Source organism: Anser anser (genome assembly GCF_964211835.1).
Source record: "Anser anser genome assembly, chromosome: 22".
Lineage (NCBI taxonomy): Eukaryota > Metazoa > Chordata > Aves > Anseriformes > Anatidae > Anser > Anser anser.
This window is the reverse complement of record NC_139743.1, coordinates 5779505-5799764: the sequence shown is the minus strand read 5'-3', so window position 1 is coordinate 5799764 and position 20260 is coordinate 5779505.

The following is a 20260-nucleotide window of genomic DNA, read 5'->3' as shown; positions in this document are numbered from 1 at the left end:
AAAACAAATTTTCTTCCCTACTATTTTGGAGCAAATTCTTGAAGGATTCTTTGTTCAGCTCAGCTTTATATCTACATGGTCTGCAAGGTGTGCCTTTGTCAGTCTCGTCGCAATGGTGATGTTAGCAGTGCTCTCCTTAATTATAATGATCAGACACAGATAAAACATTTTTTAAAATGTTTTGAATTATGTAATATCTAACATTTAGGACAAGATCGAGATGCAGAAAAATACTACGAAGATAAATGGTAGCAAAAATTAGTAGCTTATCCATGTGATACTGAAATGATGTAGTTTATAAGTAAGCTGCATTAGCTGCAGAATGGGATATAGGACATTTTCAAGTCAAAAGGGGAGCTACACCTCCTGTGTCACATTGAAAATGAGTGGGATTTGAGATCTTCTGCCACCCTAAATGAGAACAGGTTCATTGGATTCCATAGAGCTCTACCGGTTACATCACTGGATTTCGTGCCTGAGGGCAGATTTCAGTGCACAGAAAGGATGGTATTGTGTCAAGGAATTGGGATGGTTCAGGATGCTTTCAGACAGCAATAAAGCTCCTGGTTGGAGAGCAGGGACAGAGAACCGTGGTTTCGTGATCCAGTTTTGTGGTTGGATCATTGTGCTTAGAAATAAAATGGTTAACGGTGACTCTACTGTTATGGTACCACACTGTGCTGTTAACTAAAATAATGTGTTGGATTTCCAGAGCTGAGCAAACTTTCCTGAGTTAGAAATTAGTCATTAGAAATCATTAGAAATTTCACTAATACTATCAACAGCATGTGCATTTAAACCTTGCAGAAATACTGCTTTGTTTTGTTTTTCCCCAAAATATTCTTCCACTGTTGCATGCTGAATTCCAAAGAGTTATTTTATTTCTCACCTTCCTCCTTTTTTTATTTTTTTTTTCTAGACAGGTTCTGAATACAATGGTAGGGCACTGGCTTTTTCATAATCAGCTATGCTACTTTATCCTAAGAAAATAGGAGCAACCAAGATGCTATCTGTTCAGCACAGCTCAGCATTCGTTCATGAGGTTTGATTCCTATGTAATCCCCTTCCAGCACGGAGCTGCTGTGCCTGAGGAAGCATTCACCTGAGAGGCAGGATCTCAGGACCGATTCAGTTCGACTGTTTGCACTAGCATATTTTAAGATGCTAATCCCTGTTTGTAAGCTCTAATAAATAGGCAGCATACTGCTTTAAGCAATAGCTCGGTGGGTAATGGGAATGAGTCACAAAGATAACATCCTGGTTGTTTGACTGTGAACTAATACAAGTAAAAAATGTAATGTGTTCCTTGTTAAAGGAGCACCGTCTTATTCTGGCTGCTGAGACAGGCTCAGCATTGCATTTCTAAAATCATTAATCTTAACAAGGAGTTGATGCAAGGGTAAAGTTTACTTAAAATTTACTTGAAATGGTCTACCCCCTGTTGCAGTTTTCCTAATCCCACTTCTGCAATCATCCTTTAAACATTCAGGAGCCAAGATGCATGTTCCGGGGTCAATGCTATGCGTGTTCAAAAAGGAAAAGACGTGTTAGGACATATCTCATCCTAAACGTTTCTGAGTGCTTTAGAAAATGTATGCATATGTTCTGTGCTGTAGTCCAGATGCATCTGCTATGGAGGGGAAAAAGCTTTTTTTTTGGCCAGGAACAAAATTCCTTCTTGTGTGAAAAGTGACCATGATCTTGTTTATACCTAGCAGTAATAACCGTGGCTTATCATGTCTTAAGTATTAACATATGTAGTGCAGAGAACTGCATTTGGTTTTGGTGTCTTTTCACCAGCAACACATCTATTACTTTTAAATTAGTGCACTGAGAATTTTGAGGACGCTTTTTTTTTTTAACTAGAACCCCTGACATTATGTCGGCTGTGAAGTGGTGGGTAGCTTTCAGCATTTTTGACTGCATGCATCCAGGTTGAGGTAGTAGGTTGTATAGTTTAGAATTACACCAAGGGAGATAACTGTACAACCTCCTAGCTTTCCTTGGGTCTTGCACAAAGCGGCGTGATGAGCGACCATAATTCCTCAGCAATGTTTGCTCTGGACACGTGGAACAGGAAAGAGCAGGTAAGATGAGCTGGAAAACCTTTTCTTTTCTTCTGCCTCTCCAGAACTTCCGAAATGTTCATTCTGTCAGCATTTTTTTTTAACCTACTGGTACTATATTATTGAGCATTTAGCAAATTCAGTGGACGAGTAATGCTTGTCTTCCTTTATTAGCATTCAAGCAACGCAATGTGTAACATTCCTAAAAAGCACCATGGCAACACATCAGTGTTATTGCCTTCGCGGTCAGCAATCAGAAGTCTCCAAAGGTAACACGAAAAAACATCCTGGATTGTATCTGTTACTGAGATGTGCAAGCAGGTTTCCCTCTTTGTTAGTCCTTGACTGGCTCAGTTAGTTCTACAACAGGAGTTAAACGAGGCTGTGCCCTGGAGCTCAATGAGTCCTGGCTCACACCTTGCCTCTCGGGAAGGTGGGAGGCTGGTGCTGATGCTTCCAGATAAAACCGGTAAGGGTTTTTGTGAAAGTACCTAAATCTACACAGTCCCCGGGAGAGCTGTTCTTAGGGAATATCCAGTAATGATTACAGTTAGCTAAAATGGTGATTCGTAAGGTTTCTTTCCTAGGTTTGCACGGTTAAATTAGATGTTTCGAAGGCTGATGCTTCTGAACACGTCCTGTAGAGGTGGTTTGCTTCCCCCTCGCAGCAGTTTGGGGTAAGGAGCTGTGGAGCTACCCGAAAATTGTTAGAGTAGTTGTGGGGAGAAGGGGCATGGGCTGAGCCTGCAGCTCTGGGCAAATGGGCAAGAGACCATGTTTCTAATGTATCCTTCGTGCCTAAAATGCAGGGAATATACCTAAATTTGTAGCTGCAAATGTAGTCTACTGTTTTATTAATCTAAGTGTCTGAAGCCTGAAAATCCTGTAATGCTCAGTGATTTATCTAGTAATGTCTGAAGTAGCAAGAACCAAGATCTTCATGATGGCAGTGTCCAGGGTTCGGGCTCTGTGGCAGCCAGGATGAGGTTGGTGGCCCTAATGCTTGACTGGGGCCCAGAACAGGTGGCTTTTGGCTGTACAGCTGGGGGATTCTGGCCACAGTTGGAGTTCCCAGAGATAACAAGAGACTGTATGATAGTGGGTAAACTTTCTACATTACTGAATAAAAGAAAAGAAGAAAAGGATAGGCACATGCTTCACTTCCTTATGCTAATTTGAAAATGTAAAAACAATAGCAATATTTTGAGGTACCTAAGTGAGCTAATTTATTTTTTTTTCTGGTAAAATGGCCCTTAAAATCTTAAATATCTGCACACCCTTGTTTATTGAATGCAAAGAGAAGATGTTGGTTTCCTGAGTGTTACTACGAGTGGACTAGTGGGGTTTATTTCATCTTGTTTTCAAAGAGGCTATAGCTATCACTACTGCGTTTGGTAACTGCAGTTCCTTAGGACAAGCCAAGTATCAGGGCTAACGCATGACTGCTCTTGTGTCTCGTGAAGGCATATGCATTAAACATATGCAGCTAGGTAAAGAAGAGGAATCTTTCTGGCATATTTTAGGAAGTACCTTATTTCTCTACCCCATAAATCTTTTTGTATCTGGAAGTGCAAATTTTCAGCCGATGTAAATCCACAGGCTGCATTGTCTCACATCCAATGTAGAGTCAATGGGCCCTGTTCCATAATAGTCAATTCTTTACCTGTTTGATACTTTTCTAGGAATAATATTATGAATGGATGGTAATGAGTCCCAAATAAGAACTGTTTCTTTTCCTTTTTGGTTGTTGAATTTTAGACCTCCTTTATATTGGAATAAGGGGACTTTGTGAGGTTCAAATGTATATACTGTCTGTACTGACACACATATTTGTGGCTATCAAACTCAACTTTATGTGCCAGAAGGATATGTAAATCAAATAATCTCTCTGCTCCAAAGAACAAGGAATAATAATGAAAAATGAGAATGGTCAGTGGTACTCTGGAGTTAACAATAAGCATAATTCAATGTGCATATTTTTCTTCTGAACAAAATAGCATTCCAGCTCTCCCCCTGATGAGAGGAATGTATTGTCAATTAATTAGACTTCCATCATATGTCCTCGGATGCCCTTCTATCATATGCCTTCCATATGTCCTTATGTCATATGCCTTCCATATGCCCTCTGTGTAATTAAGCTTCTATCATATGGCTTCTATCATATGCCATTTAAATAGATTTCCAGGAGAATATGGCAGTGTTACAATTATGGACCTTTTGCAGTGAGTAAAGGAACTACTCATGAGCTGTAGATTAAAAGAGGAGGAAGCAAAAGCAAGGTGTCTAGCCCTGAACAGTTCCTTTAATTGCCTGTCTTGTTTCTCTCAGCTTGCACAATGAACAGACAAAAGTGTTCTAGTTTCCTTCACTTCCATTATTGTTCCACTCCCAGTTTTTATTCAGTTAAGTCTGTGAATAGTAGGAGAGATAGTAACAGTTTTTAAGAGAATATTTCCACTGGAATGTAAAGTGAAAAAGAAACAGTCCACCTCCCAGAGAATTGTTTGTCCTATGATAATGAAATCTAAACTTTCATCTGTTTTTTGTCCTTTTAAGTCTGTAATATAAAATGAAGTACCAGAAATATCATGGTGAGGGAACCAATGAAAATGAGACGGTACGCTTTATTTGAGCACACATCCTTGTTCTCCCTTATGGACAATGGGTGCAAATAGTATTGTGCTTTTCTTGGCATGGTGATGGCTTGGTAGATAGTGTACTAATGTACAAGAATATGTAGTGAAATGGATTCCAAATTTATTGTGGCTTATTAAGGATAAAGACCAAAAATAGGCACTGATGCCTATATATGCAAGGAAGAAAACTGCAGGCATCCAAGGAATGATGAGGTCTTGGAATGGTTTCCAATGAAAAGACAGCCAGCGTGCTCCCTTGTTTTATGTACATTCGTGTATCTGTGCCCTCACCCTTCCCAACAACTTCAGAGACTGTTTCCTAACCCCAATCAAATGTGATAGAGGTGACTTCCGAGACCATTCTGCTCCAGCAAGCTTTACCGAAATTACAACCATATATCCCGTGCAGTCTGGAGGAGAGTTGAAAGGACAAGGAGAAGGTAAAATACAGTCAGACGCGCTGATGTGTCCAAACTATAAAATGAAGAGCAGTTTCTGGTCTATGCAAGTTTACCTGGACTAAATGGATTTAATAAAGTAATGAGAACAATTCAGACAGAATCCCACTGGCTAGTAACCAGCGTGTCCCTGAAGATGTTCTACTCTGGTTGCTAGAGCATGCTAAAACCCATACCATCATGACTTCACTGCAGTTTTTATGTGCTCTGCCCAGATTACGATTACCAAAAAGTAGTCCTATATTTTGCTGGGTAGACATGCTGCTAGTCACTATTTATAATCCAGATGTGTTCCTCACGGATGGGTGACAGGCCTTATTTTGGTTTAGTCTTTTTATTTTTAACTCACTTCTCCTTTAAAACACACACACAAAATATAACCAGTCCATATGAAAGCTCTAGGTCATTAGGGAAATTATTCTGAAAATTCGTGTTGTGGTCCTGCACCATCATTCTTAGAGTTTTCTGGTGCCACAGTCGTAAACTGTGTTCTAAGGGAAGTCTTTAAGTCTCGTGTGGTTTAGCCATATCTCTTCCAACACCACTAACTTTTTTAAAGAATAATTGCTGAAGCGTTGTATTCAGTAGTAATTTTTTGGTTTGCCGGGCAGCAAGAAAATACTTGAAATAGTACAGTATTGCAAATTTTCTTTTGCTTCTGTGTTCTCGCATGGCTGTGATAGTTGTGAAAGGTGCCAGCCAAGAAGAAGGAGGGACTTTGCTTATCCACGGAAATTGGTACCTGATTGCTTGCAACCCTTTAAGCGTCTTCTGAGCTGTCTCACAGCTGTCCTTGGAGAGGGCCAACCTGTGACGGTGAGAAAGCTGAGGCAAGGGCTTTTTCCTGGGCCCTGAATGCTGATCCTTTGGAAAGGAAACTGAAATTCAAAAACTTTAACCGTTAGAGGGATTTTTTTTTCTCTTTCTTTTTTAACAATGCCTTTCATCTCTTTCCACACCCAGCTGAAACTATGCTGCAACACTTCTGCTGCTAAATCAGATGCATTAAGTACAGTCAAATTTGTACATAAAAGTTTTGCAAGAACAGGGATGAAATAGAATGGAATGCCAGAATGACTCATTGTTTAATGAATAAAGCCCTAAGTGTTCTATTGATGCCATTTATAAATCTGTATAAAATGTATAGAATTCATGTCATAACTGGAATTCCAAGCACAGCAACCTTGTGAGCTAAATTATGATGATGATAGGGTACTGCACAAATTAATATGAATTTTAACACGCTTCTGCGTGAAAGCTGCTCAGACAGTTAAAAATAAGACAATTTCATTACACAGATTCAAAGCCCAGACCTCAGAAATGCTGCTACTCTCTCCTTTTGAAATTGTAAATTACTGAAGGAGGAAGTTCTTTTTGCATGTGTTAGAGTCAACAAGTATAACCTATAAGGGAAAATTATGTCCTTTCAATTAGATGTAGATATTGATTGCAATTCACAGTGCAACTGGAAAATGAAAGAATTAGCTGGCATAGACCAGCTCAATATTCAGACGCTCATCTCTCTGAAATGAACAGCCTTAGGCCACAGCAGAGGTCTGAACACACATCTATTTTCAATCAACTTTTTTCTTCTCATTCTTGCTTTCACCTTTCCATAGATTGGTGGTTAGATATGAAACCAGGTGAAGTTCAAAGCTTCCAGCACTAGTTTTTTGAGATAAGTTCTGTATCCATTCAGACTTCAGTCAGAGGCAAACTCGTGTATGCGTGGTATTGGGCTACCAGGATTTAACTTTTTGATAAAATCTTCCAATGTAAATCGGAACAGAAAGGAAATCTGAGGTTTGGACGTTTCCCATAACAGCAGAAGATCCAAAGTGGTTTATTTGGAGCCCCTTCCTCCTTTTTTTTTTCTTTTTCTTTTTTAAACAAGACAAAACTTCTGGTTGCCCAGCCTCCACTCATCTCTCGGCAGTCCCAGGTGCATATATTTAGATTTATACATTCAGAATATAAAATGTATTCTCCTTGAGCAAATCAGTTTTTACAGTGATAGAGTGAAATTAGCCTCTGTGCAATGTCATGGCCCTGTTTCTTGGTTAAATAAGTTCAAGAATCAGGTTTCTGGGGCAGATGAGGAAAGAGACTGAGATTCAGCATTGTGTGGTACATGCAGTGGCTCCTCCATAGATCTGTCTCTCCCTGCTTCCATCTCACATCCATACAAAACAGTTTTCTCTCCAGTTAGGTGACCCAAGCTTGTCTGAGAAGCACTACAAATGAGATCCCACTGGCTAAAAATATTCCAAACAATTATTTTCTTAAAAGCAGGAGGGGAGCAGCTACTGCTGCTAAGGATGAAGGCACTTACCATGGGGAGGAGCTGTCAGCCTCCAGGTGGGGGCCTTGCCAGGGGCTGCAGGATACGTGCTGGAGCTTCTGCCAACCACCTCTTAACATACCACCGCTTTTTTTAAGAAAAAAGCCCACCACACTCAACACCACTTCCACAAGTACCATTTAAAGCAGCATAGCTGTGGCCAATACAGAGTCCTTAATTTCCATTTTCCATCTATGTTTTTGTAGGTTCTTCTATTCAGGTAACTGAGCTACTGCATCATGCCACAGAGGAGCAAATGTTGGGGTGGGGGGCTTCCCCTTGCCCCTTTCAGGCCACTGAGGATAAACCCACCTCGAGTGTGAGTCACCCCGCTGCCATTTTTTGTTCCACCCTTTGCCAAGGTCTGGTGACAAGACTGTGATTTCTCTAAAGCTTGTCTTTGTTACAGGTGTGACACACAGCTCATAGGGTTTCATTATGGCTTTCATAATGTATTAATGAAATGTCAAGATCAAGTCATTTATAATTAACAGTGACGTGTAAATGTCATGTCTAACAATTGTAGTATAAGAGTATTTTTTGTGAATGGGCCATTTTTTACACGTGCAACTGACAACCTCCAAAAAAGCCTTAACCGGTCAGGCAAATGTTTGGTAAAGAAAGATTTTTTTTTTCTTTTTCCTCATTGAATCCCTGATAGGCAGTCAGACCTTGTTGCCTGGTGTTCCTAGATCCATAGATAAAGCTCAAGCCATCAATGGAAGCTTTTTTGAACATTTTAGGGCTTGATCCTATAATAAAAGTGGAGTGGATACATCCTGCATGGTATTGACACGAATTTCATATGAGTACCCTCTATGTTTTGGGGACCAAAGGCACTGAGGCATGCAGAGTAGGAGCTGTACTATCAAATCTGAGGATGAGTATCTCAAAAAGGTGTCAGCAAAAACAGGCCCAAGCATGGAGATATATGAATCGACGTCCCAGAACCATTGCCCCTTAGAAAGGAAAACAAATTTACATCATAATGAAAAGAAAAGAAATAATGAGGAGGTAGAGTGAGAAATTCTGGTAGTCTTGCAAAGTGAGTACAAGGAGACGTGCAGTGAAATTAAATGGTGATAAATAGAAAATGTTTTAAAAAGCAATTCTTTTTCACCAGTATTTAATTAAAAATGAACCTAATTGCTTTTAGAAGTTAATGGGACCAAGAAGTTTGCAAGCCTAGAACAGATTAGATACTTAAGTTTTTAATAACCATACGTAGAACTTTGCTAATTCGTGCTGATAACTTTAGAGCTGAGTTTAGACTTCGCGTTTCAAGGTTTAGGATGAAGTGCAGCAGTTCAGGACCAGGGAAGAACCAGTGGGAAGGACAGCCCTGTGCAAAGCCGCTAACACTTGTCACTCTTGGAGAAGGTATGCTAGAGAAGTCTGGATTCTGCCCCAGTCTGCATCTGTCCCTTGCAAAAGATTAGGCACATAGTTCGCCACCGACAAATAAAATGAAGAGTTGATAGACATTTGGCCTTCCCTTTGGCTTGCATACTGAATAACGACGATACAGCAGCATTGACAGCAGTTATCCAATGGCCTGGTCCACCTGCAGCTCCTTGCAGTTGCTGTGTGTGATGGGGAAGGATTGTGTGGGTGCTGCACAGAAATGAAAGCAGAGGGAGGTGAAGGACTCCTCCAAGGGCAGGCAGCATCAGTGGAAGGGCTGGGTGGACGAGCCAGGTCGGCTGGATTGCAAGTCTGCACCTAACCATGTGTTGGGACACTTTCCTTCCTTATTAAATAAATTTCTTGGAACCCTGGTGTTACCAGGAGTAGTAAAAGTTTCAGCACGGAGACTTACACCGGGTTCTGCTCTCACACCCACTCTGCAGCCTGAGGCTAGAGCTGGACTCCGCCAAGCAGGAGCTGGTCGCACAGGTGGATGCAGGCGGCTGCTGCGGGGCAAGAGGGGCTCGGGCACGGTGTGGCGCTTGCACAGCCCTGCTGCTAGGGGCCTGAGCTGGCTCTTCCCGTGGTACTGGCTGGAAACTGGGGCTGCTCGGGGACTTTCTAGCTTTGGGGTACCTACATCCAGTCCCCTGAACACTGCAGGCAGTGTCTGTATTCCTTGGTGTTAGTGAGTTCTAAGTAACTGTTGCAAGCAGAAGGTTAAACCCATTCCTGGATTAATGTCCCTGATGTGGGTGTATTTTAAAGGATTGTGTTTTTTTTTTTCCCTTGTGTTTGAAGTGCCTTCTCATCTCTTCTGACAACGGATAGCAGTTGTGGCACCAGAGAGCGGTTTGCAATAGTGCTGTCTGCAGTCTGACAAATGCCGCAGCTTCCCCTTGGCTTTCTATTTCCTCCCATAAGTGAGGCGGTTAGGTTTGGAGGACAGGATTTTAAAAAAAGAATAAGGAAGAGAGGAAGAACAGGAAGGAAATGGGAAGGGAAGAAGGCAAGGCACAATTGCTGTCTGCTACAGATCTTGTGGTTTGAGTTGATTTTGGAAATTGCCTTTCCAATAGCTTTGGAAATGTGAAAGGAGAACTTATTTATTAAGGAGAACTTATTATTAAGAGAATGAAGATGTTTCAGTCACGTGCTTCCCTTCATTTGTATGTGAAAATGGGTACTGAGTGAGAAATTAAACAGTGTAGGTTTAATGGAAAAAATAAAATCAGTGTCTACTGCTTGCTATGTTAGTAATGATGTAACTTGCCTGCTGAATCATGTCTGTTTGTAGGGTTCGAGGATGTAAGTCACCGGTCAGCAAGCTGTAACCATAGTGCTGCAATAAATCCACAAGGGCCCTATGTTGGTGGCTGCATTTCCCAAAGGGATAGCTCAGGACTTCACATCAGAATTAGGAACTTGTCTCTAAGTCTCAGCTTAAATCTTCAGCTAAAGGGGCTGCAGAAATCCAAGATCTGCTGGTGCAATTTTTAGTGCACTGGGCCCTATAATGCTCCGTTTCGTTTGTTTTCCAATAGAGAGGCAATTTTTAATTGCAAAATACATATCCCCAGTCTCATTGCAGGGTGCATGCGGCCTCTCAGGGGGTATGCACACCAGCTGACTGCGGGGTGTATTAGAAGAGGTGGGGACAACATAGGATATTCTGTCTTGGTGACGGCAAGTATTTTATTTGTGTATTCTTTATGTGTCTGTCACATGCCTGTGAAGTAGAGGATTATAAGCCTACAGTGACTGTGGAGTTGAAGTGCTAGAAGAGGTTTTCAGGAGTAAAGAGACGTGCGTGGCAACTTTTGAGAATAATAGGATGCAAGGTGAAATCCTAACACTTGGTGTGCAGGGTGTCAGTCCTGTGCCAGAACTGAGTCCAGGGGTGCTGAAGGGCACCTAGGAAGGGTGCAGTGGACCATGAGAGCAGGGATGTGGGTGCTTGGTGTCACTGTGAACTTGCAATCCATACTGACTTCAAGGCTTAAATGTCTAATGTATAAATTGGTGCTAGGAATTAAGGAAGACTACTTGTTGTCTGAAATCACAGGCAGGCTTTTTCTGTGTAATAAAAAAGCCTCGTCAAATTATTTAAAGCATACTTCTCTTGAATTTTTAAAAAAGTGGGCCAGTTTTTGCTCGTAGTCAGGACAGCAAGGTTTTTCTCTTTTTCCTGCCACAGCTTTAAAAGGAGATAGATCCTGTATAACACAGGCCCAAGACCCCAGTGGTAATTTGCTGGAGTAACAATAAGGAGAACATGAATCTCTCCTTTGACTGGGCATCTGAGGGAGGTTTAAAAACCCCAGACAAGACAGAAATTCACTTGTGAAGGTCGAAGTTTGTAAATCAGCCCCCTTCCTTGCTGCGAAGCCCTCGGCCTGCCTCATGCCACATCGCGTTACAGACGAACGTGGGCATTGCATTATATATTAGCGTGGAGTTGTCCTCAGATACCCTGCTGTGGAGAAAGGCCATTTTTAAATCTTTAATAGGGCATTAGAGCAATTTGCCTGTGATTTAGTTATAAGTGGGCAAGGAGAGTGGTGACAAACGAAGCTGGGAGGCCCTAAAATTCTTTGAATATTCCATGTTTTCCTGGAACTGTTGGGAAAAGGCTGCCAGAAAGGTCTTGGCAGGTTTTCTAGGTGGCTGGCCAAGTCTGGAGCAAATGTGGATAGTTAATAGGCTAATGCAGCTCTGGTTCCAAGTCCGTACGTATGTAACATACGTTTTTATTTAAGAAATCCCACCGCGTGGAGGAGCAAATGTAGTGCTAATATATCTTCCTGCAAGAAAATAGCAAGGGAAAAAACACTGTCATCTTGTAAAGATAAAATAAAGGACCTTTTGCCCTTGCTTTTGGGGGACTCGTATTGTGATTTTAAGAAGAGAAGATGTAGGAAATGAAATCAGTAGACAGGCAGTGGCTTTCCCGAGAGGGCCCCATATTAATTGGGAATGGGTTGTACAGCAGTAGTTTGAGCCTAAGAAAAAGGCAGAAGCCATTCAAAGAATTGTTTTCCATTCCTAGACTGACTTTTTTTGTTACCATGGAAGTAATTAAAAATGGCAATTAAGCAGGAAAGTGATCGAACAATGACTTAGGACCTGGTGCACGTGGACAGCCCCTTCTAGCACGAAGCATGAGGCCATCTGTGTGGGGCAGGCCATAAAAATTAGGTGTTGATAATGAACCATCCCGGGAACAGGATGGTTTGGGAAGGGTTTCTCTTTGCACCAGAGTCAAAATCACAGTTCTCTGCGGCCACAGGCACCCAGGAATAGGTGTTTGCTGTCGTGGCTGGCATGTGCTGCTCCTAGGAAAGCGGAGATCCGATTTCTCTTCGATGCCAGGTGAATTAGCTTTGTAATTTTAAAATCCTCTGCAGTGTGAGGGATTCTTGTTTGTGCTCAGCTCGTGGGGCTTGTCTTGTTTTATTATTAATGGGGAGAAGAGTGTGCACAGCCTCGACCATTATAGTGGAACGATTTATTTCTTTGATTAAGCCATTGGTGCAGACCCTGACGTTCTGCTACAGACTCCCTATGGGATCTTTGATGAGTCACTTATTTTTCTTTGTTTTTAGTCACTGTCTATAAAATAGAGGTCCGTGTTCCACAGAAGGAGTTTTGTGAAGACAGAGGTACTGATCATATGTGAATTGTTCAGCTTGCCGTGCTCTGTGTCATACTGGAGTTGTAAGTGAGCATACTGTATATCCATATTAAAACATGTTTCATATGGACTACCACCATGCTAACAGATACATTCGTTAGCCGTAGAGTTAAGATTGACAATATTTATAATCTAATAGTACTCTTATAAGAGCACAATCAACTAGAAAAGGTTATTATTGCACTTTAAAAGTCCTATTTAAAGAACATCATTTATTATCCTAAGTTAAATAACATCATATGCAGATTGTTCCATTTGTTTTCCTCGTTTTCTCTCTCGTAAAAATGTTGCACTGTCTCTTTGTGTTACAAAAACGACTAAATTTAAACTTCGGGTGTAATAGAGCCTGCGCTGCAATGTGAAGTGATGCAGAAGCACAGACTGGCACCAGGAGCGGGCAGACTGGCTGCTGCGCCTGCGTCCCGCGGCTATTTCTGGCGTGCAGAGACTGAGCGGTGTCTGCTGGGCCAAACGTAAGTCCTCTGAGGTTGCCGTGTCTTCCCTGCACTCTGACATTCCTGCTCGCTGTCACGTGCCTCTTGATATATGGCTTTCTGATTTTTAATAACGCTCTCAACACCCGTGAAGCAACCAAAACGAGTTACTGTATATTAAAACCTCTGCCTCTGGTTTCACAAGAGGTAAGGGAGACTAGGCTTGTGCTCAGCCTTCCCCCATGTTAAAGTTCCCAAGCCTGTTATTTCTTTGACATCAATATCTAAATGCCTTGGCATCCTGTAAATACCCCGTGAGGGGAGACTCCTTGTCCCAGGAGCCTAAACAGATAAGGCAGGCAGAAGAGGGAGCACAGAGACGGAGAAACTTGCCCAAGCCACTTAGCACATCGACCGGCAGGCCCGGGAATAGGAACAGGTCTTTTGGGTTCTTGCCACTGTCACCGCCGATTTGGGATCCATCCGGATGGTTCTGTGCCAGCCTCTGCCTGTCCCTGCACAGGGATCGGCGGCTTGTGCCCACCAATGAGCAACAGAAAATATTTTGGTGTTCTACCTTTTGGTTTACTTCTTAAGCAATAGCTGAGACAAGTATTCTTTTGTTGGGAGAAATATGCCCCCCTTGTTTATTTATTTATTTATTTTTAAAAATTGTGGCAACCGTAGGCTGTAGCTGGAGTACTAGAAAAGCTGAAAAACAGTTTCTGTTTGTTTTATCTTTGAAATAATTCCACCCTCTCTTTAAAGAAAGTCCATACTGGCGAGAAAAGCTAAGACTCTGACAGGAGGTCTGGGGGGATATTTAAGGATGACCATGATTCGAGGTTCGTCAGCTCCTTGTAGTCTATCAGGGCTCTTTACAAACATTAATTAGGGTTCAGAATCACAGCTTCTTTCTCATGTGAAATAGATATGCTATTTATATAGGGGAAAATTGGACATAGACTGTAGGACTGAGGCTCCACGATGAATTCATGGAGGAGATGGAAATACGTCTGTGGGCTGCAAGAAGCAGGCTCTGCCCTCTGACCTCTCTTTACAGTGTGACCCTCAGGTAAAGAAGAAAAAAAAGTCAATTGAGGGACATCACCTTTCTCATGTAATGATTCCATTGAAATTTCAAACAAACGTAAAGAAAAAAACATTAAATGCTCATCAGACAGGAAGTTTTTGTATCGGCCTTGTAGGTTAACAGACTAATAAAGCTCCATCAATTAGTAACCGAAGTATTAAAATATATCAGGCTTCCAGTATGAAACCTCAGATCTTAAGAATTATCACCGCCAGCTCAAAATGGTCATATTTATCTGAAATTTTAGTGAGGTTCTTGGAGCTTTGGTCATGTTTTAAATGAATCAAGCCTTATTTGAAACTTCTTGTGGACCTGAAACCATGTGAAATATGAGGGGTTTCAGGTGCTTTATGTGATATGCAAATCATGCAGGAGTAGATGTAGTACATTTTTGCGTGACTTCATCCAAATAAGTTTGAGTTTCACCTTGAGTTTTGGGGTTTGGTTAAATCCGGTATGTATAGGAGAACTCACGGACAAGAGCAGCTTGTGAACTCCCCACAGGCAAAACACACATAACTCTAGGTACTGCATTCCTGCTTCTCATGCTCTTTCTTTGATAGTGGATGAATTAATCTCTGTAACCTTTCTTTTAAATCTCTGTCACATCCACTGACCTTTTGTTGAACTCTTCCCGTTTTCCCAAAGTTGGTTTTAAACCGAGGGCACCGAGTGGTGCAGAGCTCCAGGACTGCTGCACCAGGAGGTGAAACTGCCTCGTTTGTCCTTTTCCTTCCTTTCCTCACCTTGGGATAGAATTGTTTTATGGCTTTGGCACCTTACTACTTTAATTGTCCTCCATTATCTAGGGATTGATAGAGTTGGAGCTCAAAGATCTTTGAGAAACCTCTTAGCAGAATTGGGTTGAGGCAGAAAAAATACAACGATCCCCTCTCCAAGCTGAGGCACTGTCGGGGCAGTGCCTGGGTAAGGTGATTTACTGTTATATGCCTTGTTGGGTTTGGAGATGAGAGTTGGTGGGTGAGTTAGATTAAAAGGAATTGTTGGTGATGAAAAGGAATCTCCATGGCCATCAACCACAATCCACCCTCTTTGTCAACTAACAGGGCAGCCGATGAGGATAACGAGAGTAATCTGGACATAGCAGCTGTCTTCCGAGGACCTCAAAACTCTCTGTGGACATGGTAAGCTTTGTTGTGATGGTTTTATATATGGTAGGAAGCAAGGCAGGAAGAGGTAAAACTATTTTATAACTGCCTTGAAGTGGAATTGGACAATGGTATACAAGACAGTGAAGTTCAAATTAGAAGCCTTTGGTTGTCGAACTCCTCACTTGGGAGTTAGAGCGCTGTTCTGGTCATGCCCAAACCATGGCACTTTGCCCGACTTTGCTTTCCTTGGATGTGCCCCACACTGTGAATTTGTACCTTTCTTCAATCCTTGTTAGAATTCTCCATCTACATCAGTAAATATTTTTTCCTCTGCTGAAGATATTGTATTAGTTCTTAAGCTATTCTCCTATATGCTGCCCATATAGCTGAGATAGAACTGCTATTTCCTAAATAACATTTGTATGGTAAAATCAACCATTTTATTTTTTTCTACTACAGGAGAATGAAGGGCTTAAGTTGGTCTGTAGTGAAGTTACTGACTTGTCTCAAAAAGACCTTAAGGTTTTCTAGTGAATGCTTAAGTCCCTAAAGCATCCCCTCTGGCTGAGCATCCCTTCTCCTATGTCTTCTCCTTTGAACCACTAATTCAAATTCATTTCAGAAAAAAATAGTAATAGTTTGGTTTTACTCTGCTTTCTCCTATAACTGTGCAGCTACCAAGGTTTCCTTTGAACCTGTGTCCATGATTAAATTCATTCTTCCTTTCTCTTTTCCAGCTTCTCTCTGCAAAATTCCTCTCACTCCATTTCTATGAGAACTATTCCTGCAAACCGGGTCCCTAAGAGGATTAGCGAAGGGGATACCAATTTATTTATACCCACCTCAGCATGGTAGCAGCCAAACACTGTAAGTTGCTGGGTTATTAAATGGCCTGTAGCACATGAAAGAAGCTTCAATCTTCCGGGGCAGTTCAGAGTGGACAGGTGTCCACCTCACAGCTGCTCTGAACTGACCCCCAGTTTTGGCAATATTTTTTTTTCTTTTTAACCTGTTCACATTGGTGATATGAACAGGAGTGCTCTGGACTAAATGGACCACAGACGTTTGGTCCCTTTTAAAATATAAGAACAATTTTCAGACCTCTTTCCGTTGAACTTTTTTAGCTGATAAAAAATAAAAGAACAAAAGAGAGATATGGGGAGTTAGGGAAATCCCTCAGACTTTCTCTGTTTAAATTCCAAATTCCTGGCAGTCACAGTGTCAGGTGATGTTGCTGTTTGGGTTTGCTTCTATAGTGCCTGGCTTGCACAGTCCCAAGCCGAGTTAATACGTGGCTATGATCAAAAGAGGATGACGCCTCTATTTCTTTGTGCCAGCCTGGAGGCCCTTAGGTATTGGAATCTAAGTCTTTGAAAAACAAGGTTGCTGGACTCCAGTAAATAAAGTGTCCGGATGCTACTGATGATTCATAAAAGCAATTTGAAAAGGAAAGTGCTTTGCTGCTGAGCGTAATGTCTTGGTTTGAAGATGTCCTTAAGTGTGTAATGCTGCAAATAGTGGTCAGTGGATAGTGACCGCTGTGTTTAAGATTACGAATCTGTTTCCAACATAACTCTACTCTTCACGTGGTTCTAATGATCAAAGCCACTTTTTTTTTTTTTTTTTGGTAGCTGAATCTTCTTTATTTAGTCTGTATTGCAAAATATATAGCTTCCATCCCTTCTTAAATTTGTGAAAAAAAAAAATCTGAGGATTTAATATTTTCCATGGGAGAAATGTGTTTTTTGAAATTTAAATACTGGACGTGACAAATAATTGAAATTTATCAAATGTGATTTGTTTGGAGATTTATTTTTTTTTTCAATGCTACCTTCTTGCATTACGGCCTTGACCTTCCACAGACACAAACCACCTCACTTGCACAGCTTTCAAAGCGACTTGCAATTAGCAAGACTGAACCCTGCTAAGACACGGCTAGGGTTCTTGTTGTATACAGAGATCCCCCAGCACGGCCACATTGCCCAAGCGAGACGTAGGCCCCAAGGCATGCTCTACAAGCTTCTCAAGTCAGCTCCACCAACTGTTAGCTCTTAGTGATGGCTCTTGGGCTGCTGTTCTAGAGCAGATGCTTCCAGTCGTGCCAGCTTCTCCAAGTGGATGCCTCTGGCTTCTCTCGAGGCCTGTGTATTGTCCGAAGCTGGGGCTTGGCTTTGCTTTGCCCTTGCATACTGATTAGACCAGCCATATATGCTAAGGGAAGCAAAATAGTTTACTGATTTATCATGGATCATTAGATGGAGTAACTCTTCTTAAAACATCACCAGTATAGATACAATAATTAGAGATGTGCTTTTGTTAACATTGCCAGCCTCTACCCTCTTGTACAGTACCCTTGGGTACTAAATAATTACCCACTTTGTGTGGTTATCTAGCTCACTAATTACCCACAAAAATTGGGGTCAGGTGTTAACTGCTTGAAATAAGTATCCTCCAAAGACTTGGTTAAATTGTATAAAGAAATTATGTGTTTGCAGCAAAACTTTAAAAAAAAAATCAAACATTTTTGTTGTTGTTGTTGGAAGAAAAATAGGGGAACATGAAAAAGACAATGGGTGTAAATTATTCTCTGTGATGGCAAAATCTTACCTACTGCTGTGATGCTGAGGATGGAATCTGTAGGGGTAGCGAAGGGATGGTGGCAGATACAGTCTCTGTAATCGAGTCTACTTTTCCCAAAGATTAGATCCTTCAGTACACAGGGTTTGATTCTTCCCCTATCTAGGCTGATGTCAATCAGGATTGTGTCGGTATAAATGAGAAAATTTGTATGCATGGATTCCTGGACTGCCTTTACTGCATAATTCCACCTCCTCTATCACCCAGGGACTTCTGCATTGCACCCAATAATTGAATTATGTATTGTATACGTATTTCCATATGTTTATTTTACTTGTTTCAAACTCTGTATGCATGCAGAATTTCATTCTAAGGCTGCTGCTCATAAAATGTAGCCTGCTTTGAGTAATAATTTAATTCCTGTGTTCAGGGAGTTACCCCAGTGAGTCAAAGATTTCTAGATAGCCCCACCCTCCCCAACTTCCCGAACACTTACACTGCAGTCACTTTCTCTTTGCCAGACCCACACAAGACGCTGAACTAGTCAAAATCCCAAGAGGCAGCTTCCCCTGCCTACCCCATTCTAGCCCCAGAGAACTAGGAAGCAAAGCCACAAAAACCCCGAAACCAAAGCCCTTGAAAATACCTGGCACGGAACCGAGGCGTGTTTAACAGCCCGCCTCCCTAACCTGGTGCCTCGCATAGGTGCTGGCTGTCTGCAGTACAAAGGATTTCAGTGGGAACCAAGGGAGGTGCTTCGGAAAATCTCCCTGTGCACCCTCAGGAGCTGTGGATATCCAGCTGCCTTCACCGCTGCAGTCCTAAAAGCACCTGTGCAGTGCCCGGCGTAACAAAGAGGCTGCCCTATTTATTTAGTGCTAGGTGCTTTATGGCGAGTAGCACCTTCTGCTCCCACAAGGAGCCTGTACAGGGACAGGTATAGGGCACTGGTAGCGTGTTCCCCCCCCCCCCAACCCTATAGATCTGGTGGATGTGGGGTGGCAGGTGAGGCCCCACATGGCAAGGTGGGTGTCTTGCGGGGCGTACCTGTGCTCCGCATCGCGCAGCTCTGCAGAACGCAGGCACCAGCCTCTAAAAGCACAATGCAGATTTAGTCGTCAGCCTATCCCCCCCCCCCCCAGCTCCCCGCTGATGTTAACTGTCTGTATTATTATTTATCGTTATCAAGGGATTTGGTTTGATCAATGAAGTGTATATGCGTCTGACGGACATTGGGAGAGGAAATGCTTGGAGAATGAGTAACATGTCTGCAGCGGAGGGTGTGTGTGAGGGAGAGAGAGGGAGCATCGGTCCTAGGAGCAGTGACTGATGAGTTCATTTGAAAATCCAAGGGCATATAGCTGGTAAATTAGCACATCTTGCAAATATAGTCTGGGCTGCGAGGCAGCAGCGGGGCTGCCATTGAGCGGAGGGCTGGGTTGGGGAGGGCTCGGGGGGGGGGGGTCGAGGAGAGGAGCTTGGCAGCTCTAAAGTCATCGCGGGCATGAGGCAGGCAGCCTGCTGCCTCCCTGCGATTTCCACGGGCGGCTGCGGGCTGCAGCGTGCCGGGGGGGGGGGGGGGGGGGGGCGGCGGGGGGGAAGCCGACAGAGCAGCGGCAGCGGCGGATTTTATTGTTTTAAAATCCAGATCCAGCCAGAGGGATGCCAGGCGAAGGGCTGTGGTCCCCCCATTCCACCCCTCATCCCTTCCATCCCCCCCCCCCCCTTTTTTTTTTCCTTCCCCCCCCCCCCCCAGCATCCCCGCAGGATGGCGGCGTGGGGCAGCAGCCGGCTGCCGGAGGGGTCCCGGGGGCTTTGGGGTTTCTCCCGGGGGCCGTGGGGTTTCTCCCGGGAGCTTAAGGGATTATTGGGGAGGGGGGAGCCGGGCTGGTGTGTGTGCGAGGCTGGCGGCGGCGGCGGGGGGAGCCGGGTCCTTATTCTGTTAAAGATTTAAGTAGGCATGCAAGGAATCTCTAGGATAGTTGGCAAAGGGCGAGGGTGGGGAGGGGGGGGGGAAGGATCCAAAAGAGTCTGTAACCAGACACTGAAGCTTTCCAGGAGTGAGAGTGTGTGAGAGAGACGGAGACAGAGCGAGAGGAAGAGAGGGGGCAGTGTGGTCTAGTACATTTTCATCTGGTCGTTGATTTGAGCCTGATGCTTGCTGTCCCTCAACAGCCTCCCTTGCCTGGATTTTTTCTTTCCCCCTCTCCTCTCCTTTCCCTTCTACTTCATCGAAGCCTAGGGGAGCCAGTAAAGATTAAATGTGCTTTCTAAAAGGCAGCCACTTCATGCAGCTATGTCTACTCCCCCCCCCCCTCCACCAGCCGTCCCCCCCCCTTACTCCCCCCTTTTTGAAATTAAAAAAAAAAAAAAGAAAAAAAAAAAAGGAGCGAGGGGGAGACAGAGAGGGGGAGAAGGAAGGAGGAGGAAGAGGAGGACTGT